We start from the raw sequence: 26806 nt of genomic DNA on the forward strand, positions 1-26806 counted from the left end.
CTGCAAGAATGGCACCCCTTCGTGCCTCTGTGCCAAGAAGCTGCTCGCCACTGGCAGCCCTGGGACTGGCCTGGGCGGCTGCTGTGGGCACAGCTGCTCTCAGGCTGCTCAGCCGCTGTGGTGGGGCCAGCCGGAGGGGGAATGAACAGCAGGCTGCTTTTGCCGTGAGGGGCTTCGGGGCTGCGTTGCCTCCCAGGGGGCTGGGGTGCCTGGAGTTCCTCAGGATTCCCAGCCTGCTGGGCCAAGTGTGCCGTGACATTTCCATCCAGCTGTGAGGCCCCTGTCCCTTTAAGACTTTCAAAAATCACTTGCTTTTCTTTTGTCCCAGGGGAGCCGGCTGCAGGGACCCGCTCGCAGATTTTACTATCCCGTTTCCCCAGTATCCAGCGCACCATGCAATGTGTGTCTGTGCTCCCGGTGTGGATTACTAGGCCTGGTTATTGAGCAGTCCTGGGCTTCCACTCCCTTCCTGCTCTGACTCCTCCCCTCCCGCCAGGGAGCTGGGGTTGGGGAAGCGCTTGGGTCCCGCCAGCCGCAGCTTGTATCTTACCCGCTTCCTGAGATGCCAAGTTCTCACAGATGTAGATGTAGCCTGGCTGTTGTACTGTATTCTCTGGCGCCTCTTTTAGGAATAGTTGTATTTGTTGTATTTTCAAAAATACATATGGTTTTGGGAGGAGATTTCCACTGCCCTACTCATGTCGCCATCTTGGCTCCTCCATGTTCTAGGATTTTCAAGCTCATTATATTTGTTTTATTCCCACTCTAGAGTGGATTTGTATATGTTTTCATTTATTGTCTGTAAGTTGCGGTCTTTTTCTGAAACTATACCATCAGTGCTTATGGTACTTGAGACATGAACATATTAATAATTGTTTAAATATTAAGTTAAGTGAAATGCCCTTATACCAAAAGGTAGTTTCCTTACCTGTGAAAAGTTGTGAAAGCTCTGTAGAAGCTTCCTGTTATTACACAAATGAAAGGCAAACAATTTATGTAATAACAGAATGTGCCTGCAACTTTTGACCATTATAATCAACCTTCATAAATCCATGATTGTTGCACATCTGCCTTAGCCTCATCACTTACTGTCAAAAAGACTTTACAATTCCAAACAACCTTGCAGTGCCAAAAAAGATGAAGAGGTAACAATGGCCTGCAGTGTGAAGGTCATTTTCACTAATTAGCAGCATATTTTTCCCTTTGACTTTATCTATGAGCAGTTTTCAAGGCAACCTAACATCCCAGGAGCTGTACCTCAGCACATGCACACACACATACAAAGGCATCGCCCTTAGTGGCACTTGAATGACTGTATGGCAGTGTGACTTTTATTTTAGCATGAAGTGGCCAACCACTTGCACATACATTTAAGAAAGGCTGGGCCATTTTATGTCTTTTCCCACAAAGTTCATTATATTCCCAAAATACTCACTGCCACAGGTTCCCTTGCAACCTAGAAACCCTCTTGGCAGTTCTCTGGTCTTAATCAACCTTTAAAACTAACCTTTGGAAGACAAGGTAAAAAAGAGCCTTTGGATGTTTGTGGGATAAACTTGAGGTACTTACATGGTGGTAGCAAGGAAACAGAAAAGCTTTCAAAGTAAGGACAAGCACGGATAGGCACTTTAAAACATAAGGCCACCAAACTGTCAAACATTTTAGCTGACCAAAATGACATGGAGCTTCCCACGGGGAAAAAATGTTTCTGGATTAAAACACTATCAACATCATTTTCCCCCTCAACAAAACTCAGAAGTGTAACAGTATATGAAAACTAGCTATGAATTGTTAATATTTAGGTTGAATTTCATATCATAGCAAGTTCTCCCCTAGTGATCACATATTCCTTAGTTGAACACATTAGACACATAATACGATTACATTTTAAACTATGAAATATTGACTGGCTTTTCTAAATATGCACATTTGAGCAATTACTGGAAGGATTGTTTTCTCCAAGTTTTATCTAATAAATGAATTTTCCCAAACTTTATGAGAGGAAACAAAAGGGAAAATTGGTTGGTATGAGAGAAATCTAGATTCTACATCTGGTGTCATATTTTAGCCTCACATATTTGAAACAAACACATGAAGTGAGGGTATAAATGGGACTGATACTTTCATAAACATGCCAGAATTTACACACCCAGATGAACGTTGTTATTTAGAGCAGTTTACCTGAAGCTGTACCCATATTCAAATTCTGGCGTTAGTCAAATCACCATGGACTTCTGCTTTTGGAAGGACTTTCAAAATCCACAGTATAACCTCTGAATATCCTCCATGGTAGAAAATCATCATCTTATATGATTAACTTTCTAGAAATGTTCAAAAGTAATTTTAGATCCATATTAGGTAAAAAATTGGGTGATCAAAATGAGTTCTACTTTTTCTGGCTCAAGTGATAATACACAAAAGGCATTTTGATAGGCACCACTATAAAACAGTGAGACATCCAGTCCTTTTTTTCTCAACTTAATATTGAGAAATCAACTTATTTAACTTTACTGGTTACAATTACTATTACCCATTTAAAAGGGTATAATTCACTGAATTTTCAGTTATATATATCCCTGGGATCACCACAAAAATCACAATACAAAAATTTCCAACACCCTTAAGAGTCCTTGTTCCTCTTTGCAGTCTGGAATCTAGCTAGTATCAAACATGCTTGAAATGTGGGAGCCTTACCAGAGTAAGTTTATAGCCTCCCAAGGAGGAGACATGAGAAAACATGGTATTTAGGTATAGAACCTCCACTGATTTGTGAAAGACCCTGAGTGAACCCTTGAAACATCTGTGTTTAACAGTAAAACACATTCCCAGTTTCAAAGGCTAATGTAAACAAACCCAGAATTGGCAACCCAAAGCTTATTTGATCCATAAGGAATGACACTGTGTGACTAGACTCCAGCAGGAAGAAAAGCCCAGCTGTGAAAGAAAAATGGAAGGGAGAGTTTTGGACTCAGGAATCTTTGGTAGCAGAAGTAGGCTGCTACTCTAGTAGGAGGACGGCAGCAGCTGAATTTTCAGGTCATTTGAAAATCACGTTTGGACGAGGTATTTCCTGTATACGATCTAGTCACATGAAAGTACAGCTTGATCACTCTGTGGTCACACCTTGTAGGATTTCCTTTTACAACATGTATTAAGTGATCAATTTAAATAGCTAAAGCAATGTAGCCTGTAGTCCCAACAAGGAGAGTGGTAACTGTATTTAGTATACTTGGTCAAGAGAGGCAGAATTCTCAAGTGTCCGATAGGACCAATGGAACCAATGGCACTTAAAATGAATGCTGTGTCAGTTCATGAGGAAACCTCGAAACCCAAAGGGTTAACACATTAATTAGTCTGTGGTTTTAATGTTAAAGGCAATCCAATTTGACAAGTCATTCATTTAAAAATTTTTAACTGTTCGAATTACTCTTTTAGGATAGTAAAAGTAAAGCTGTATGTTCTCTTATTTCAACCTAAACACAAAGACTTTTTCAAGGAAATTTTAATTCAGACAAGGATAAACAGACACACCCTTCTCAAGTGAAAGAATTTTGTCCTTCTTATAAGAGTGTGCACCAGCGGCAGTATTCAAGAAAATATCAGTATTTAAACTTTTCACAGGATTGTTTCAAATATTTCTCCACAGGGATGAAATTGAGGATGAAGAGTTTCTTCCTATTTGAAACAAACAATGTAGTTTGGAGGTAACATTTGATAGACGATAAAGAAGAGTAGAAAATCAGTGGTGTTTCATTCACTTTCTTAGCCTAGCTGGAGACCTCAATCACAAATCACCATACAGAAAATGTTTGCATCAAACTTAAGGCTAAAATTGTATCTCCTGAGCTTAACCATGAACATGGAAAATTTCAAATGTAGTTGTGTAAATCACACTTTGGCTTTGCAGAATACCATTTTGAAAACTAAAACCTCCTTGAGTAACTATAACTTTAAATACTTTCTGTAAAAAGTGCAAATTCAGTGTCATCCTTAAATTTGTTCAAAAATATCTTGTTCAATAAAATGATTTTGTGTATTTTTAGCTTCAGTATAAACAGAAATAGAGCATTTCATTTTTTCCCCTGAAATGTACGGCTGCTCAGATTAAGCTGTTTTGTTCCTTTTCCAATGTAATCATTTATAGCCACCTATTATTAATAAACACTTATAAACAATGCATTTTACACTATCATTGAAACAGCAGAAACACTTAAAGGAGACCTCCCCATTCCAATATATTTGAAAAAATACATGATTGAAAATAAGTATCATTCTAACTTGTGTTTCCCATTAAACCAAGCTGTGACTATTGAACATTTAAGCATTGAATAGCATTTATAAAGAACTTGGAGATGATGATATGACAGGACCAATACAGCTATAAAGCTATAGCTTACAACACGGAGAAAACTTACAGGCCTTCTCCTGGAAATTTCTTAAAAGAGTACCCCAAATATGACACATGTTATACAGAACAGTTTGAATCTGTGGGTGAGAACACATGTAAACTGGATCAAGCGGATCATTATTAAACTAGTATAATCTGGGTACATTTGGGCAATATTTCCTCAAGTATCAGTTGACATTTCCTTTTAAGATTTTGTAGTAATAGACTTTTCAGCAATTAGCTTTCCCCTCGTTAATTTAGACTCCTTACGTTATACTGTCTTATATTTTACTAATCAATATTAACTTTTAGGCCACCAGAGCACTGGTAGGCATACCAGAATAGCTTATTTCCCTTTCAGTCAAATAACTCACTTCCAAGTCCTTGCCTAATTTCTTTTAAGCATGATTGGGTATGCAACATTTATATATTGGTTAGATAATTCAGGACGATTCAAAATTAATATCTGAAAAAGCTCTGTAACCAACATACACAAAGAACTCCTATAACTCAATAATAGAACACAATTTGAATATACTTCAAAAGGGAATATATACAACTAGCAAATAAACAAGTGAAGAAATGCTAAACACAATCAGGGAAATGCAAATTAAAACCATAACAATATATCACTTATACACACCCACCAGAACGGCTAAAACCAAAAAAAATGACACCACCAAATCTTGACCAGGATGAAAAGTGGAACTGTCATACATTGCTGGTGGGAGTGTAAACTGGCACAACCACTTTAGAAGAATGTTCTGCAGTTCCTTAAAAAACTAAATATACACCTAACTTAAAGACCAAGCAGTTCCATTCCAAGAGGAATGAAAACAAATGCTAATAAAGACTTGTACAAAAAGGTTCAGTTTTATTCATATCTAAAAACTGGAAATGTCCCCGGTGTCCATCAACAAAATGGACAAACAATGGCATATCTTTACAATGAATGCTGTTCAGTAATAAAAGGGAAATACTGACACAACATTGATGGGATTCCAAATACATTATGCTGAAAGAAGCCTTATGCAAATGTACACATAGTCTGATTCATTTACATACACTGTGAAAAATAGAAACTAATCTATGATGGGGGATATATCAGAAGAACAGTGGTTGAATAGGGGTGGGGATCAGGGAAGCAGGAATTGGGAAGGAGCATGGGGAAATTTTCTTGAGTTATGGAAATGTTACCTTGATAAGAGCTTGAGTTTCACAGATGTGTCATTTGTCAAAATTCACTGCATCAAACACCTATTCATGCATTGCAGTGCGTGGAAACTTTACAACAGCAAAAAAAAAAACTTTTTAACACTGACTTCTAGTTAACAAGACGCATGCTGAAATATTTAAGGGTGAACTGTACTTAAGTTTGCAATTTTCTTTGTAATGCATCAAAAATAAGGATTTATAAGGCAGGTATAATAAATGTTAATTGTAGAATCTAGGTGGTGGATATACAGATGCTCATTGCACAATTATTTCAACTTCCTATTATGTTTAAATTTTTTCAAAATTAAACACTGGAAAATAAGCAGTGAGCAAAGGAAAAGAACTAGGTTAACAAAAGCCAAATCTACATTATGCTTCAAAACAACCAGGAGGAAAACTTTTTGGGTAGCTGAAACTATTTCAGCAGAGCTAAAAGAATGAAAGAAAATTGAAACAAAGTTCAACTGCAGAAGTAAGCAAAACAATTGACTATAAAATGGTGGAGTTCTTTTTGGTAGGGCTATACATGTGATAGAACATTTTATTTCTATTGTGCTAAGAACACATACCATGAGAGCTACCCTCTTAACATATTTTGAAGTGTAATACTGTATTGTTATCTATAGACACAAAGTTGTACAGCAAATCTCTAGAACTTATTCATCTTACATAAATGAAATTTATCAGGATAAAAATCGTCACTTTGATCAGGCTAATATACCAACAAGGAAGCAAAACATTAGTTTTTTTGTTTACTAAAGTATCACTGACATACAATCTTATGTTAGTTTCAAATACACAACACAGTGGTTCGACATTTACCCATGTTATCAAGTCCTCATCCCCTCTAGTGCAATCGCTATTCATCAACACTGAAAAACATTACAGAATCATTCATTGTATTCTCCATGCTGTACTACTGTTCCTGTGACCAACCTATATTATGATTGTGGACTATAGTGCCCCTTAGACCCCTCCCTTCAACCACACCCCCATGATCCCCAACCCCTCCCATTTGGTAACCATTAGTCCCTTCTTGGTGTCTATTAGCCTACTGGTATTTTTTTTCTTCTGTTTTGCTCTGTTGGGAGTTATACTCCACAAGTAAGTGAAATCCTGTGGTATTTGTCTTCCTCTACCTGGCTTATTTAACTGAGCATAATACCCTCCATATTCATCCATGGTGTTGCAAAACACATTAGTTTTTTTTTTTAAGTCTAAAACTTTACTGCCCCATTACTAGGACAGAAACTTTTCTATAATTCTGTAAACAATGTGAAAAGCCTGTATTACATAGTTTGAAAAAGTCAAAAGGTCTCCAAGAAAAGATCTGCCTGTTGATTAGGTACAAGGACTGACCACTCACTTAACCCCAATAAAACAATATTGTTAATCAGTAATATCTGGCTAAAATAGATCTTAACATTTTTATTGACTGGCCTGAATTCATAAGAATTTATTCAGTTTAACTTTAATATTGTTGAAATCACTCCATTTTCACAAAAGGTTTAGCCAGTGGCAAGAGCCACCTACCAGGAAAGAGTTAAAATAAAAAAAAAAAGCAGTTCAACAGTAAAAGATTTCTTGGTTTCCAAGCTCTAGTCTGGCAACATTAGGAGAAAAGTGAACTCAGAGTGGTGGCGATTAGAAAACACAATGAAGCAGTAAAACCTAAAATGGTTTGCTCACTTCAATTAGTTTTAACTACAAATAAATGTCATGGATTAAAAAAAATTAATTTTTACCTGTATGTAGTGAATATTCTTGAGAATTACAGAATTTACCAATAGCTGCCTACAGCATAGGGTTGCCTTAACCCCCAGATATATTAAGAAGGTACCTACCTATAGACATTTCATGTCACCCTCTCTAAAATCTTATGTTTAATTTTTAGTATTCAAAACAACTGATGATGTAACTGGCCTGTTGCTGGGCTGCTGCTTCCATACCTTTAGACAGTAAGCTATCATTGCGTTACATAGAGAACTTGGCCCAGTGCTCTGGGTGGAGGCAGAGACGCTAGTGCTCGACCTACCACCAGAGAACAAGCCGGGTAATAAACCCTTTCACCCCAGAGAACGTTTTGCTGTCAGTTTCTTTGGTCACACTGAATCCATAGTGAACTTACCCAGGGATGAAACCCACTGGCAAGACAACAGATTACCTCCATCTTCCCTACCCCCAAGACAATAAAAGGATCAGTGTATACTCCTTGATTATTTCTCTGAGAAGACTGTAATACATAAACAAGTGTAGACTATACTTGTATGATTTAACTGGTGACTTCAACACAGGTGACAGTAACAATTAAGCTGATCTAGTAAACACCACTGATCCCTGGTTTTTAATTTAACAAGGATTTCATCAAATTGCAATAATTAGTAACAGACCACAGCAACCTACAAGTTTAAAATTAAAAACAAACCAAGTGGAAGCCAAAGACAAGTGTGCCTGTCTTAAAACCAGTTTCCAGGCCCACGTTCTCAAGACAAGACTACAACCATCTAAAACACCCCTTAGAAGCTAATTTAGTGAATCACTGACAGTTGAAGCTACAGGACAATTCACTTGTTGAGAATAATGTGTATTTCAGAAACATTAGCATACTAAAATGTTAGACAGAGACTGCTCCATGTTTTAAGCTTGACGAAAGTAAATCTTCGCTTAAAACATAAAACAATTTGTACCTGTATAAAACAGGAGATTAGCAGAGAAGCTAAAACACTAATAGACAAATTGTTATGAAGCCAGTACACTCACTGCCTTCCATCTTTCTTTACTAAAGTTGTCACATACTTGTACAACAAGGATTTAAGATCAAGGATGCAAAAACAAAACACAACCAGTTCCGTGTCTTATGAAGCACAAGCCTTAACTAGGTCACTGATTTGGAACTCATTAATATCATTCATCTCGAGAACAGCACATTGAAGATATGATACCTTTTTTGAAATGGATTCCAGTCCAGTTATTTCAGCTGTTACAGCAGCTCAAGTCCCAAAGTCTCCATATTTTTTGCCTGGGGTGTAACTCAAGGTTGGAAAGGACAAGCATTAATGATCTTAACATAAAGACTTTATAAATGTTAAGACAATATAAATAACTTTTGTGGCAAAGAATACACTTTAAATAGATGTTTGTCAGGTGAGAAACTGCAAAGCATTCGTGATCAATTAGTCCTCAGAGAACTGACTCAGAAGAATCTTCTGGTCTTTAGGTAGATGAAAGGGAGAAGGCAGAAAGGCTGATGAAATACATCTCACAAAGTCAGAGACAAGGCAGGCCTGGAGAGACACAAGTCTAAAAACAAAAACAGAAAGATAATAACAACAACTGGAAGTACAGGACAATGAAAAAGTAAGTCTGGATCAAAGTTCCAGAAGGAAGTAAACAGACTTAAATAAATGCAACCTAAAAAGAAACATTCTCAAGGGAAAACAACCAGATATGGTAGTACAAGCATTGCAGTATCTTACGATCAAATAACATTTCAACTGGTCCCATCAATTCTTGCCATAAATTTGTTGTTTTGCAACCAAAGTAGAGTGGAAGAAAATATACTGGAACAATCAAATGTCTGTTACTCTTTGCTGCCAGGAAAAAGTGAAATGAAAATCACACTAATTTTAGCAATTTTAAATGCAAATTTTATTCACTGCTAACTGCAAAGAACACCAATTCAGTAGTGTGCAGTAGAACACTTACATAAATCCAGTATTAAACAGAGCATATGGGATAAATCTAAAGCACAGCACTATGTGCCTTTGATATGGTTATCACAGAACACAACTCAGTTCAGACAATTAAGAAAGAATTCAATACTGCTAGTTACCCAGAAGCAAATGCTCTTGGTTTCATAAAAAAGCAGTTGTTGCACTTTTCATGGTTTAATATGGTATGTAATATCTAAACCAAGGATATAGTTCATGTGATTTATTCTTTTTGTCAGTTGGTACCATCAGTTAATACGAAGTTGACAAGCCTGCTGAAAGGAAAACAGTTGAGTACAATGAAGTATGCTCAGTATGTGGCTAGCTGCACATCCACCTCAATTTCCTTAACCACAACCCAGAGCAATACTCCTTTATTTTAAAGTACTATTTAAACCAGAAGATAAAATAATTTTAGAGACAAATATAACAGTAACCACTCTAACAACCTAACTCAAACACTAACATAAAACAATTTTTAAAAACCAGAACAGCAAGAAAAATGGCAGTGTTAAGAATGCTTCATACTGCTGAATCTTACATATTCTGAGGTACATGATGAGAAGCTAATGGAGGTGAAGCGATATAGCCAACTGGCCCAGGTCTCATAGTACCATGAATATAACAAGAACCACCACATGCTGCACCAACTGGATGCCAAGGGAAACCATAAGGATAATAAGGCACAACAGGAAGGCAGGATTCAAAACCAAGCAAAGATGGCTGCCCAAAAGGATCTGACATCACTGGATATTAGACTTCTCCATGAGGCACAGGTGCAGGGTCAGCATTTGGAAAAGTATCTGAAATAAAGAATGTAAACAGTATGCTTTATATACAAAGATACACAAAGCATCAACATAAATGGATGATCTTACAGGTAAAAATAAATTTATCACTAACTATAGGAAAGATCACAACAATTATGGTGGGAGCACTTTAGATAATCAGCGTTGGTAATTTAAGACAGGTTAACAGAAGATTGTATGAAAATTTCCTAAAAAAAGTGTGTGTTGCATGTATATGTGTCAAATATATTCTACTTAGAGACAACTATCTCTCTGGGATCATGTAAGTACCAAAACAGACTAGATGCTACTTTCTCTAGAGTCCTTCTAGTCAGTTAAATTCTTTTAACAGTCAGTTGCAATTAAGTTATTCAATAGCTTTCAGTGTAACATATATCATCCAAATAACTATTCTGTATTTCTTAAGCAATTAAAAATTCAGGTGTCTAAAGCAGTGACTCTGTGGCATCTTACTTCACTAATGGACAGTGACTGCAATGGGGTATAGGGGAGACTTGATAAAATGGGTGAATGTAGTAACGACATTGTTTTTCACATTAAACCTTCATAAGAGTATATATTAATGATACCAGAATAAAAAAAACTTGGGTGTCTATACCATCCAGCCTATACTTTAAGGTAAAGGTCTAAAGAGCATCCTAAAAGACAAACAATTTAAGTGTCATGTCTTTAATGTCATAAAGATATTAGCGTAATTTTAGTTTTACAGCACTTTAGCTACATAGACACTGTTCTGACCCTGCTATAGTGACTATATAAGTAGTAAACAAAAAGGAGTCCTTCATTACTTGGGATAACATAGATTAGCTCATTCTGTGAAATTAAGACTGCCAAGGTCTCATGGTTTACTACAATTGAAAATTTATAAATGGTACCTGGTACAAAAATACATTAAAGGTTGAAACTTTTTAATTTTTATTACCACAGGCCACATCACACCACCAGACTAGGAATAAGATTCCATAAGGCTAACGTTCCAAAACCATTAGTATGTTTTAAAATAAAAAGGGAAGGAAGGATATTCATATTCCTCACATGACCCTGACACAGTATACTTATGCGTTTAGTATATAAATACAGGGTATCTCTCTCATTTAGTTCTTAGAACAATCCTGGCAAATCAAGTATTTCCCATTTTACAGATAGTTAGGGAGGTTAAGTAACTCAGCCAAGATCGCCACCATCAAGCGAGCAGTGCTGGATGGGGAACAGATTTGGTTAGGTTAGTCTACATCCTTTCTTCCACCTCCTGCTGACTCTTTCCAAGGGCAGTCCAAAGATCCTGTTCTCAATCCTTCATATTGCCTCCTCACGTTATACTGTGAACTCATAGACAGAGCAACCATCTTTATGGTGTGGTACAACAGTCTGAGGATTCCTTTACATACTTAAAAATTTAGGATCTGAAACAGCTTTTGCTTGTGTGGGTTATAACTATCAATATTTACTGTATTAGGAAATTAACTAAGAAAGTTAAAAATATTTAATTCATGTAAAAATAAGCCCACTACTGGTAATAAAAAATTTTTACAGAAAATGATTTTCCAAAACAAAAATTGAGACAAGTGGCATTGTTTTACACTTGTGCAAATCTCTAATGTATGGCTGAATATAGACAGCTGGATTCTCTTATCTGCTTCTGCATTTAATCGATCATGATAATGTTGTTTTGGTTGGAGTATATGAAGAAAATCTGGCCTCATACAGATTTGTAGTTGGAAGGAAGGGAAGTCTTCAAATAACTAGCCTTTCCAGGTAATTGTAGATAACTTCTGACACTACACCCAAACTAGGTAAGTCGTAGTTTTTTAAAGGTCGGTAGCAATGTGGACTTTTTGTACTCTGTTAGTATTAAAATACAGTTTTATCTTGTACTTTTGAGAGATGTTACAAAATCATGCACAGGTGACATTATACATTGGTAAAAGAGAAAATATTATTTCACTGAGATATACCGATATCCCAAATGTTGACACACTTCATTATACAGTGTAAAAACATGACATTCATTAATAGACCCATCTATCTTTTTACGAGAGTTAAGTACTAGGAAGCTGTCAAACTCATAGTGGAAGGCAAGTTTTCAAAAATTTTAATTTTTATTCAAAAACTGTAATTGTTACCTTGGACCACAAATACTACCAGAAGTTTTATTTGAAATGACAGGCTCACATTGTTCATTTGAGAAAATATCTGCGAGATCCCCAAGTCTGAATAACCATAGTCAGTCCATCATTTTTTCAAGTAAAAATAGTGTTCTATAAAAAAAGCTAGTTCAGATCAGAACTCAACCTCACAAATCCTTTTAAGGTAGTCATCAATATGCAGAGTGCTTATTACTACTTACCATTTTGTTACACAGAATAGGTACAATTATTCAATGATAAACATTTAATAGAAATAAGAGTATCTTTGATGAAACAAAAAATAAAACTGGCATTTTTTTGTATTGTGGGTGTGGGAATGAACAAGATGCTGATCACTATCACACAGTTTCATTGCTCCTGCCTTAATTTGGGGCTTAGGCACCAGCAGTTTTACCCACCACTGATTTTTGCACCCTCGGTGCAAATACAAGACAGTGAAAGAGACCATTAAAATCTGTGGATGATGATGAATACTTTGGGCCTCATGGATCCCTTAAAAGGGTCTCACAGACCCTAAAGGACACGCATAGCATTCTTTGAGAAACACTGCTCTGGTATATAGACCTAATGAAATATCTGAAGACTATTATTTACAATAAAATCTAATTGTCTTTCTTGCAGGCAATCTTACTATATACTCACCACTTGCTGATGCTTCTGCCTGTGTGCCATCTTGGCTCTCCACCTCACTGTACAACTGAGAACTGGTTTGGTCTGCCAGAGAAGGTGTCTCAGTATAGCCTGGATAATTCTGCACATGAAGCTGCCGCTGCTGGTGCATATATGGCACATAGACCAAGGAGTGCCAGTAGTTGTGGTGATAGCACTTAGATAAGAGAGGGAAAACACACATTCTTTACGGTTACCTTTTCTTAAAATAGTATGGTTACTCACTTAAAAAAAAGTTGGGCCATGATTTTTAGGTGGGGTTGCAATGACTTTTTGACCTAAAAGATATGACATTTACTAAATCTATTCTCTATCATAACTTTTAGGATATTTTCCAGCGTCCCAATCTCATAGTTGGACCTATAAAATCTTTTAAGAAAGCATCTTAATTAGAGATACACACAATGACCTGTATACAAACATGTCTTTCATAGCATTATTTATAAAAGCAAAAAAACAATGAACAACACAACTATTTGACAACAGGCAACGGAATGATGAATTCAAATAGAGGCAATATGAAAATGCTGTAATAGAAAAAAAGTGCTCACATTGTTAACTTAAAAATTTATAAAATTATATAGCAGCGCATATTTTGTAAGAAAGTATATAAGCTGTAAGGAAACACAGTGTACAGTGGTTATAATTTGGCTGTTTTAGCATTTCTGAGATTAATGACAATGACTGCTATTACTTTTAATATGAAAAATCATTAAAATGTCTATTCTGCATTTATTTGCATTCCCATGATGTAAAATGCAGAATATTTTAAAATGCTATACCTTATGGAATGAGTTACCTTTCCATATGTGACTATAATAAACTAACATAACTGAAGGGGAAAATAGTTTATTTTTCAGTTCTTGAAACTACATTTAAGAAATGTAGTCTTGAAGAACAAAACACACTCTACTACTCAATTTAAAAATGTGTGACAGTCGGAGAATACAGTTTTCTGGAAATGGTATGTCCAAGGTTTTAGAGAAATCCATGTTTGGGAATATGAACTATTCTGAACATTATCCAGGAGACTGGATCATTCACCAGACATTAAGATGTATTATTCCTTTTCAGGAAAAATGCCATCTTGTTGTATCAGAAGTCAAGCGTATTTCAGGGAGAAAATGATGGCTGAAATGATAAAACAGGTCTTTCCTGAAATCAGAAACACCTGTCAGTGACATAAACATATCTGTCAGTAACCGCCCTTCGACAATTCAGGGTAGTGAAATCAGTGTTTGGCATTTACCTATGTATATGAACACTTTAAAATAATAGAGCTCTTTAAATATCTCTGAATTAGTCTGATTACTTTTCCAATGAAATGCATAATTAGTCATAAAAATGTTTTAAGTATGGATAAATAATCCTTTTATTATTTTGAAACAGAACAACATACTGAAGGATTGGCATATATTAAATGTGAAGGCCAATATATGCCAAAGCTAGGGTGCTTAGAGCCCCTACTCACCATAATTTAACAACTATTTTTAAGAGAAACTGAAGCACTATGAGGCTAAAGTAGAAAACTGACCTGTATCACCTTCAGAGATACATTATTAAAGACAGGAATTAAACTTTTAGGCCCCTGTCAGTATTCTTGGCTATTAAAGTTCAAGAGTCTGCTTATCAAAACAGCTTCATTTTTAATACAGACTTTATCAAAGCAATTTAAACATGACTCTTACTTGCAATCCCAGATTGAAATAGTACTGCAGAACTTTCATATCTAAAATTAAAAATTTTGATTTTAGTGATTACAAGACATAAGCATTTAGAACACTTAGAAGCTTTTCTTTGAGTACTAAGGTAGATACCTTATCAACACATTAACATCACCCTCAAGTCTCCCTTAGTAAATGTAAATGACTACTTACCTATCACTATAGAGACCATTTTCTGATCCAAAGTTTAATTTACCAAATACATATTTTATTTCTATTCTTAATATTAGGCAGACATTACAGGAGTGCCACGTTGGCTAATATTTAGAAAAAATCCAGTAGAGGTATTTTATTGCTTGCCTCAAGACTAAAATTTTACTTTAATACAAATCTACTACATAAGCAATCATATTGGTCCTCTATTAATGGAGCTCCACACTGTACAAATGAATGCTCTCCCAATGCTAAGATTAGTGATGCCTTTTGAGATAAGTGTATGAAACAATTCATCTTGCTTTTATTCAACACGACCAATTTACAACCCCTAGAACTCCAAAAAGAGGAGGCAATTAAGAAGGTAACTCAAAAGAAGTTATACCCTAAGGTGATAAAATTTTTCCAGACACAGAACTTAAAATATCTCACAAGTGAACAAAAACTAGATGGTATGGTAGGAGGGGAAACAGTCATAGCATTCCCGTTCTCTCTATATATTTATCTTCACTGACTGACCTGGAATACATATACATTCTCATAAATAAGGTAACGTGTTCCACTAACAAATGAACTCTCAGAAAACAGCTTTCTTAAGTTGGAAACTCTTAAGTAAAAACATACATAACACCACTTTGAAGAATCAGCTTGTATTTTGACTATTTTGTGGGAGTATAGTATAAAGCCTAATGCTCTAGCTAAAAAATATGAAAAGATAATAGCAGGAAATTCACAAATGGCATGAGATTCTACTCCTCAGCATATATATATATACAGTCACACAGAACTTGTATACAAATATCCTCAGCAGAAACAAAATAGAAAATGAACAAGCGGGACTACATCAAACTAAAAAGCTTCTGTATGGCAAAGGACACCATCAGCAGAACAAAAAGGCATCCTACAGTGTGGGAGAATATATTTGTAAATGATTTATTCAACAAGGGGTTAACATAAAAATATATGAAGAGGTAGCATGCCTCAACACCCAAATAATAAATAACCCGATTAAAAAATGGGCCGAGGATCTGAACAGATGCTTCTCCAGAGATGAAATTCAGATGACCAACAGGCACACGAAAAGGTGACCCACATCGCTAATTATCAGGGAAATGCAACTTAAAACCACAATGAGGTATCACCTCACACCAGTTAGGAAAGGCAACATCCAAAAGACAAGAAACAACAAATGCTGGTGAGGATGAGGGGAAAGGGGAGCCCTCCTACACTGCTGGTGGGAATATAAACTAGTTCAACCATTGTGGAAAGCAATACGGAGGTTCCTCAAAACACTAAAAATAGAAATACCACTGAACCCAGTAATTCCACCCCAGGAATTTACCCAAAGAAAACAAGATCCCTGAATCAAAAAGACATATGCATCCCTATGTTTATCACAGCACTATTTACAATAGCCAAGATATGTAAACAACCTAAGTGTCCATCAGTAGAAGAATGGATAAAGAAGATGTGACATATACACAATGGAGTATCTTTCAGCCATAAGAAGAAAAGGAATCCTACCTTTTGCAACAACATGGATGGAGCAGAAGAGTATTATGCTCAGTGAAATAAGCCAAGCAGAGAAAGACAAGTATCAGATGATTTCCCTCATTTGTGGAATCTAACAACATAGCAAAACTGAAGGAACAAAACAGCAGCAGACTCACAGACTCTGATAAAGGACTAGGGGTTACCAAAAGGGAGGGGTTGTGGAGAGTGGGTGGAGAGGGAGAAGGGAATTAAGGGGCACTATAATTCACAGTCACAGTATAGGTAGGTCATGGGGAAGGCAATACAGCATGGAAAAGACAAGCAATGACTCTATAGCATCTTACTACACTGATAGACAGTGACTGCAATGGTGGGCGGTGGTGTGGACTTGATAATACAGGTGAATGTTGAAACCACAATGTTGTTCATGTGGAACCTTCATAAGATGGTATATCTATGATTCTTCAAAAAAATATCATGAGCAGTATTATTCACAATAGCAAAAAAGTGGAAACCCAAATGTCAATAAACCAATAGATAAAAATGCAGCATATCCATACAATGGATTATTCAGCCACAGAAAAGAATGAAGAATAGATACATGCTACAATCATGGATGACTTTTGAAAACACTATACTAAGTCAATAAATCCAACTTCAAGAGACCCCATATTGTATGATTCTACTTATATGAGATGTCCAAAACAGGCAAATCTATGGAGACAGGAAGTAGAATAGTGGCTGCCAGGGACGAGAATGAGGAGCGACTAATAATGCAGATAGGGTTTCTTCTTGGGGTGATAAAAACATTCCAGAATTAGTGATAGTTGCACATATTTGTGAATGTGTTAAAGACCACTGAGTTGTAAACTTTAACAGGGAGACTTATATGGTATGTGAATTATAGCTCAAGCTGTTAAAAACAAGTGGCACAGTAAGGACCATAAAAATTCAAAAAAATCATTTTGAAATGCAATGGGGGATTATCATGAAAATGACTGAGTGGATGGAGAGAATTTCAGTGGAATCACCATCTCAGAAGCAGAAAACCAGGTGAATAGAGTTCTTGTAAAGTAGGTGCTAAGGTTCAAGTTTGGGGAAAAAAAAAGTAGGAGGAGATAAGGTTCAACTATTTTACACAAAACTAACAAACACCAATCTATGACAAATCAATTCCACTCCTAGGTATTTACCCAAAGGAAATGAAAACATGCTCGCAAAGACTTTTATGAGAATGTTCATGAAAGGTTTATTCGTAAGAGCCCCAAACTGGAAATAGCCCGGATGTCCATTAATAGAATGGACAACCTGTGGAATATCCATACAATTAAATTATACTGGTAAGCAATGGACAACCATTGGTACATATGCAGCAACATGGAAAAACCTCAGAAGCATAATGCTGAGTTTAAGAAGCCTTCCACAAAGGGCACATACTGTATGATTATATTTACATGAAGTTCTAAAACAGATAAAACTGGCAGAAAAAAGAGAACAGTGATTGCCTCTTAAAGGAAGTGGAGCTAGGGGTGGGGAATGACTAGAAAGGGGCACAAGGGAACTTTGTGGGATAATGGTAGTATTTTCTATCTTGACCAGGATTTAGGTTACAGAGGTGCAAGTATCTATTTGTCAAAACTCAGCAAGTGTACATTTAAGATTTGTGCATTTCATTATATGTAAACTTTACATTAGAAGAAAAAATAAATATCAAACTCTAGTTAAAGATATGTATGCTGAAGTTTTTATGCAATAGATTGTTGAAGTCTACAATTTACTTTGAAATGCACCAAAAATAAGATGGATTGAAGGGAAAGATGGATACATGAAGTACAGTTAAATGTTAATGATAAAATCCAGGTAGTGGATATATCAATATTTATTTTAAAATTCAACTTTCATGTATGTTTGAACATTTTCATAAAATGCTGGAATATGTATAATTTTATGTTATTTTTTATTATTATGTGCCAACTGAGTAGATCCTGGGCAGGGGTACGTAAGTGAAGGGAAGGGGTAAGGGTTTAGATACTGGGTAAATTAGGTAGAAATGACACATTATTAACAAAACAGGAAACCAAGAAGAGTCCATGTTTTACATGCCTGGGAGAAGAAAAAGGGAGATAACAATGAATTTCATTATAGACAGACTGAGTTTGAAAGTAAGAAAGCCAAATGTAGCAAGTGGCTAGACACAAGTACCTGAAAATTCAGAGGCCAGGGCTAGACAGATTTAGGAACCATCTATATAAAGGTGATAATGAAGCTTTAAGGTAAAGAAAAAGGAAAGAATGGAGGTGAAGATGATCTTGGTAACTACCATATGGGCTAGGAAGAAAAAAAAACAGAACAGAGAAGCAGCTAAAAAATCAAGATAACATTAAAGTAAAGAAAGTATAAATAAGCTACAATTTTCAACTACAAATCTCTTTTGAAAAACACTGCCAAACAGAGGTGTAAAACAAAGAATTTCCTATTTGAAACTGCTCTTTACTTTGATGGAGGAAACAACACATGGCTGAAATCCACAACAAATCAGACCCCCAATTCCTCCAAACAAAAACATTCTCCAAATCTTTGAAATTAGGTTGGAATTACATTTAGGTAGGTAATCCTAAATACCAAAGATTACAACAGTTTCATACACTTATGGTAGGAATTTATGAAATGAAGAAAAATTTGTTATTGACTCCTGCTTTTCAAGAAAAACAGTTGAGAAAGCAAAGATATCCAGTTGAGAATGTTCTTCAGGGAGAAACATCTCAGACCTAAATAACCCTCACCCAAGTCTCAAAATCTACTTACCTTGAGGCAGATCATTGCCACTTGGATCACAGGAATAAGGTGGAGGTGGAGGTGGAAGAGGTGGAGGTGGTAAGTTTGAAGCCTCCCCCACCTCAAGAGGATAAAGAGAATAGGAAGGATAGGAAGGATAGGAAGGATAGGAAGGATAGGAAGGATAGGAAGGATAGGAAGGATAGGAAGGATAGGAAGGATAGGAAGGATGAGGAGGAAAAGGAGGAGGAAGAGGAGAAACAGGTGGTGGTGGTAGATAGGCAGCAGGAATAGGAGCAGAGAGGTATGGACAGGATGGTGAGGTGATCACTAAAAAAGAAACAAAAAGTAGCAATGCACAACCTTAATACCTTACAAGCAATAGCTCATTGTCTACTCCTCCTCCACCCCCAATATGTCGAACAACTCTAATTCTTATGTTTTGACTTAAAATAAAAAACTTGGAAGGTAAGTTGCCCATATTCTCTTAGACAAGCCAGTCAAAAACTAGGATTTATTACAGGTTACTTTTAGTTTTGTAAATTACTTGAAATTAAGATGAAAAAAAACTGAAAGTGAAGAACTTTGACTACCAAAGACTTTAAACATTAGCTAACAGGTACATAAATAAAATACCATTAAAGCAAAATTTTTACTTAGCTTAATACAAAATTAAGGATGTTTTCAGACATCTGCCACTATTGGATCATTAAGAAGCTAGTAAGAGAGACTAAACTGCACAGATTACAGATGAAGTAATCCTTGAAGGTTTCTACTTGTAGCATTGGAGTAACATAAGGAACTCTAAATCATATTTCCATTTCTAAGCATGTACAGAATCTAAAACAGGCTAGCTGAAATACCTTATTCCTTTAACGTTCTACGCCTGTTACTATGTTTTAAAAACAGTATTCATATAGGAGTCAGTTTTTGACAATTAAAATATAAATATGTTCAAATATGAATACATTTCTCTATGATGATAAAGGAAACAATGCAGTTCCAATCTAGTAAAAAATATCCCTATATATACATAGTATGCCAGAAAACATGTTACATTTTTGACAAAAGGTGAGTGATAGAACCTTTCAAGTTTAACTGAATCATTTTAGCTGACTTAGAAAGTCAAGTACTAAATTTTATCATTGTTACCCGCACTTTAATTTTAATCCTGAGAAGTATAGAAAACTTAGTCTTGTTCTTCAATAAAGGTTTAAATTCAGTTTTAGAACACTTAGTTCAACTAACAGTCCACACAAGCTGAATTTGTTATCCTAGTAATTTAATGAGGAATAAGGCCAAGTATTAGAAGTAAACCACACTGTTTTCACTCACATAAATATTAATAACACACTTATCTATACTCTTTATACAGTTACAGGCTAATAGTAATAGGAAATCTGTGTCTTAGGGTAATATAAAACTTGATAAACAGCTCTTTAGGGGTGATGAAACTTCTTTTTTGGTTGTGGTGTTATACAACTCTATGCATTGTGAAAACTTAAACAACTGGGCACCAAAAGACAAATTTTATTGTATCTAAGTTAAACTTTAAAAACGTGCTCAACTGTTTTGGAGTTTTGTTTTGCATATAGAAATATTCACCTGTACAGTTTTAGAAGAGGAATCTAATTTTTAGAACATCTCCAAATGCTTTGAAGACCTCATGGATTTGTTTACTCTTATTCCTCTTAAACTAGCACTCAAATCACACCATTTTAAAAAAGCAAATGGAGTAAATTCACTCAGCTGAAGACAGAATGTGGACATGATCACTAAATAAAAACCAAGTATTAGACACAGATGTAGCTAAGTAAGTTTTCATGGGCCTGAGAGGATCAACGGCAGAAGAGATATGGAGGTTAACTTTATCTGAACTCACTGTACTTCTAAGTACATAATGTAATAAACCCCCTAAGAAAAAGCTTTCATAATTTCTAGCTACTCTCTAGAGAAACATGAGCATTCTCATGCACAGTTTTAATAGGGCTCTATAGGCTTGAAGGGTATATAATTCAAGAGGTAACTCCAGGACAATGGAACTTTCGTAAAGTATTAGTGGAAACCAATGTAATGTACTAAAAATGCTTATTCTCCCTTGTCTTTGTAGGTGCAGTCTGCTTCAGGACATTTTAGGGGAGAATATGAATATGCATAGTAAGATTCGGCCTCTTACAGATCAGGCCTGGACCTAGGTGTAGTGAGGTGCAAAACTGAAGGGGCCATCAAGTTAACACTCAAAATAACCCATGGCAAGTAAAATATAAAAATTCTAAATTAAGACAGGATCCAAGCCTGCACCTGCATGACCCCCAACAATGAATGTCTCATTCAACTCACCCTAAGCCTGGCACACAGATTTTATATTTAAAGTTTCAATACTTTATCATGGATATTTTCTGCATTAACCTTTATTTTTTAAATAGTGCATTAAAGTACTATCTTGATTATTGTGGGTTTTTGGCACTTCCTTAAATCTTGCATCCAAGGCAAATGAGTCCCTAGTCGCAGCTCTGACAAGCACCTGCGAAGTTACCAAAACTCAGTTGACAGGATTTAATGCTTATGAGGAGACTCATGTTAAAGGCAATCATAGCATCTAGTAGGTAAGAAGTGGCTTAAAACAGGATGAAATGGTGTGCCAGAGAAACACATGAATAACATAATGCAAATATGATTTGTTTCATCTAGAGGACTGACGGGAATGATAAAGAATAACTAAAAAGCAGCCATGAACTAGTAGACTTACAGCTGAGGTTCCTAAGTGACTCAAAAAACAAAAAGTAGAATAAATGAAGGCAGTATACATTTTTAGAAATATCTACATAGAACACAATTTGGCATTTAAAGAGTAAGCGTTCAATGACTGTAAGTGAGGTATTACAATGTTTAATTCAGCTTGTTACTTCATTTTTTTAAGCTCATGCATCTTCTAGAAACAGAGTGGTATTTCCTTACAATTAGCACAAAGTAGTAAAACAGGGTCTACATTAACATTTGCAGTGAAAATTTTCTACGGTAATTAACATATACTGCATGGTTTTGTTCTAGGCACTGTGCTAAACAGTTAATTTTTAAGATCTACATCAAAGAAAACACATCAAATGAATTATTTTAAAGTGGACACTATGAAGGTCAAGTAAAACTTTGCCAGCCATTCAAGAAAAATTCCATGTGCCCCATACCTATCATAACCCTCCCTTTCCCACCATAATTAACTGTTATCCTTTCATAATATCATTTCCTTATGGTCTTAAGGGTTTTGTTACCCAAATATGTGTCCCTAGATAGTTTTCTTAAGTTTATGTCTTGAATCTCATTTAAGTCTGTTGGTCCTTTCTCCACTTCTGTCATTTCCTTTCAGTTTTTTTTTTTTGAAGAATCTGGGCCCTTGGACCTGTTAAATTTCCCAGTCTGGATTTTGCTGATCACATACACTTGGTGCATTTCAACATGTTCTTCCACATTTCCTGAAACTGGGCAGTTGGATCCAGGAGGCTGGATCAGACTCAGGATTAATTCCCTTGGCGCTTCTGTAAGTAACATGTGACTGCCTCTGCAATCTCAGCAGCTATTTCTGCTTAATACCCATCCATTCAGTAAGGACTGCAAAATGATTATGTTCTGCCCCTTTTATTCACTGATCATATATATATATATATATATATATATGCATGTATATTAGTATTCTAACTACACACACACACACACACACACACACACAGAAACATTTGCCCTCAACTACTATTTGGTTACACATTGGTTCAGTTCATATAAGGCAAGCAGGATAAATGCTTCTTTCACTTGATTTTGCAGTGTTCAAGAAAATGAACGGGTTTCCTATCATCCTCTTAAGGTAACAAATTTAAAAACATTAAGAAATGTAAAATTTAACACATTTTATGTGTTCTAACCTACTGTAATTATCATTGCTGAGGCTTAAATTATTCCATTTTTGGCCAGTGGGAACCTGTTCAAGACAGGTCCTAAGTCCTTTTGACGTGAGTCTAGTAACTCTTCCTAGCTATCTGCCATGACAAAATGATCCAGGCTAATCTTGAACATTTCTTGCAGCCATTTTTCCACAAAGGCCCCACCTTTTTTTAAGTGAGGAATAGTATTTCAAGACTACAAATTGAGTGCTAAGGTTATTCATCATTTCTAGGCCTTTTCTGTGGACAAAGCTACGAAAAATACACATTTATTTAAAGATAAAATACCTTAAGTTTATATCGATACTTTCAAATTTAGGACCACAGAAGCTTTTACTCAGCCTCTTTATCACATCTGTATTACCTTTCTTCCATATTGAGACTCCTGGTTTGCTAGGACACTAGGGGATAAAATTAGAATATCCCATACTCATTCTTGTTTTAGCCAAGATTAATTTCAGAACAATCTGAGTGAACTTGATATGATTCATGAAAGCATTAAAAAATGCTTACCACATGGTCTCTCAACTCTCCCATTTTTAAAAATAGCTATGCTGTATCTATAATGTCTAAGTATAAGGCTGTTGCTATTACACAGTAAATTCTCAACCTCTAACCTGTTTGTATTAATTCTTCCAGTAATTATGTATTTAATACCATCAGATCTATTGCTGATATTTCTAATTGTTTTAGTAGTCTTAAAGTCAAAGCTCATTCTCTAGTACACTGATGTCCATTCAATACAACTTTCTGTGATGGCAGAAATAACACTTCTGGGATGTCCAATATAGTTGCCTCTATCTCCATGTGACTTTGAGCAGTTGACATGTGGCTGGTGACTGAGCAACTGAAAGCTTATTCAACTATTATTAACTGAAATTTAAATTGTCACATGTGGCTAGTGATTACCCTGCTTGATGGCATGGCTTTAGTAGATTCTTCAGGAAGGGCTCATGCAACTAAGATTCTCTCAATTCTTACATCTGCCTTTAGGCTTGATAATCAGTTTAATTAGATATAAAATCTTTGGTTTACATTCTTATTTATTATCTCAAATGTTACTCCATTTTCTTCTGGCAGAGGCTATTAAGTTTGATGAATTGCATTTCATTTTTTTATGTCCCATAGGCTCTTTCATCTAGATTACAAAAGGACTTTTTCTTTAAAGTCCAGACATTTTACTAGAATGTTCTGCTGTTGCTTGCTCTGGGTCAATATTCTCAGGTAAGCAGAGTGCTATTTCAGTACAGTTTTAAAGCTTTTTCAATTTCATAAAAGTTTTCTGAATTACAGGTGTTACCATTTGTTCTTTCTCCTTACTTTGGTTTTCTTCTTCAGGGAGGACTTCTACAGTGTTTAGTCTCCTCTGCCTATGTTTAATACATCACTTTTGATTTTTTTAATCTTCCTTTTCTTCATTTTAGATTCCCCTTCTTTCTTACATCTTTCTCTTAAAGCATTATCTGTTGTATATTTTTGGTCATGTTTGTTATAGTTTTGCCTTCATTACTGAAATTACTTTCTTCCATTTCTAATGCTTTCCTGAAGTCTGTCACATATGAGTTTTTCTAACTCATTTGCCATTTTTCTACCATTTTATTAATGTCTTTAGCTCATTCTGAAAGTTAATTAAGTAGGCATATTTCTGACCTACCTCATGCCTTTAGGGATATTATCTTTTTTCCCCTCAAAATATCTTTGTACAGAATTTTATTTTGAACTTTTCTTCCATTCATTTTTAAGTGAAATTATTTTTCATGAACTTTAGAATGAGTACAGGTAAGCTTTTCTAACTTCATAGGACTTTATTTTCTTGTGCAGTATTAAAAACCACGAATGCTTTCTAGGATGCCTTGACTCTGTTCTCAACTTCAATCAGGACCTGCTCTTTTTACTATACTGATCAATTTTGATTGCACTCTCAGCAGTTTCTCCTTGGAATGTCAGTTTTGAGTGTTCTTAGGGGCTAAATTGTTCCAAGCCCTTCAATTCCTTTACCATGTACCCAAAGCACTCACCCAGTATTGGAGAGGTCAAATCCCTTCCCAGTCTTAGCTGCTCCTTCCAAATTGGCTGCCTCACTTTCCCATGAATTATTAGCTCTTTTGTAGTTCTCCTGTTCTCAGGTCCATCAGACAACAGCCCCAGTGCTTCTGTTTTCTTGCACCCACACAGACCTGATAGCATGCAAGTCTTGTGACTGGTGGTTTGTCCCAACCTGTTTAAATCTGGGGGGTTCAGGGTGATGCTTTGGTCTCCTAGTTTTGTTGTAAGTATTGTCCATGGTTTGGATTTGCTATTTCCATTTTTATTTGAAGACTCAGCTTGAAAACTTATGCTGCTGACATTACCTTTCCAGAATTCTGAGAACTTTAAATTACTATCAGATCAGAAAGGTTCAAAAACTTACCCAAAGTTACACAGCTACTGAGTTGTTAAACCAAGATTCAAGCCTAGATTTCTTAAATTCTGGAACCCATAATTCTTTATTACAACATTCATGGGAAAATGATTCATTATATGGGAAGTATTTTATAGCAAACTTTTTACAAATTATCTGTGAAGGGAGAAACATCTCTAATTCCTGTACAATAAAACTTGACTCAAAGTTTAAGAAACTTGTGAAGTCCTCTAAACTCTCAGTGGAGTAGCAAAATTGCTACAAAATCATATCAAAGCAAAATTTGCAAGAAAAAAACTGAAACTCTGGCTCTTAAATATCACGGATTCCTCAACTATAGAACATTCTTTATTAACTAGCTTAAATTTAATACTGGTTATTAAAGTAATCCTATCTAATTACTAGAATTGTTGTATGTGCATGTTCGTGAACAGCAAAAGAGGTTTCCAAAGTAGCAACCACTGATAACCTACCTGGCCTGCCTTGTGTAGGTGGAGATACAAATAGAGGCTGCATAACATTCTCTGAGGGAACTGAACTGGTATTACCAGCTTGATTAGCTGCTGCACAGTTTGATAAGACTGAAGCTGGAACATTACTGGCACAGGAAGCTGCAACTCCTGCAGAATTTACCAGCACCTGTAAGTGTGGAAGAAAGTTTAAAACTCTAAGTTCAATTTTTCAAATAATATTGGTCTCTTACCTCATCCTAAATTTCATGAATTAGTATTCTGACTACTAAAACATCGAGAAGTCAATCTTTACGTAAACCCTGTATGGGAAGGAAGTTTTGGGAAGTTTTAGTAAATGACATAGACTTGACAGGTAATTTGTATTAGCTTACTCATTATACAAGAGATCCAGAGTAGAATATGAGTAGTCTAATGCCAGCACACAGAACCGTGTCGTGATCACAATAGATGCTCAGTTTGTTGAATGAATTTACTACTCATTGTGCCAGGCACCACAAAGTACAATAATACTTAATATAGAAATAAAAGCAGCTTCTTGAAAGTACGATGAAGGGCAAAGTGAACAAGGGGAAAAAAATGATTCTCCTCTGTACAGACCATTGCAACTGCTTGATAACACAATGAAGATTACCTTCTGGGGGTAGTTGTATGAGGTAACTGTGTCCTGAGGAGACATAGAACATGGTCCTCTGTCCTGAAGAGACTTTAATGAATACAGAAATATAGTTAAATAAAGGGAAATCAAGAAACCAAACAACATATTAATAAAAAAATCTGCTCTGTTTCAACATCTCCTAAAATTAAGCGAATATGGTATATCCTCAAAGTATTCAAATTTGGAAGTGACTACTAAGGTAATATTCCAGAAGGTATCAATCTGCTGCCTGACTGAGGTGACTGCTCTATTTCTGATCTAC

The 26806-nt window shown here is 35.8% G+C and overlaps 1 pseudogene; it reads right to left on the reverse strand.

Annotated features, from left to right (window-relative positions):
- Positions 1-9766: 9766 nt before the first annotated feature.
- The window catches only part of LOC130682202 (putative bifunctional UDP-N-acetylglucosamine transferase and deubiquitinase ALG13), a 30450-nt pseudogene continuing 13410 nt past the window's right edge, over positions 9767-26806 (reverse strand).

The sequence above is a fragment of the Manis pentadactyla genome, chromosome Y, assembly GCF_030020395.1.
Source record: "Manis pentadactyla isolate mManPen7 chromosome Y, mManPen7.hap1, whole genome shotgun sequence".
In the NCBI taxonomy this organism is placed as follows: Eukaryota; Metazoa; Chordata; class Mammalia; order Pholidota; family Manidae; genus Manis; species Manis pentadactyla.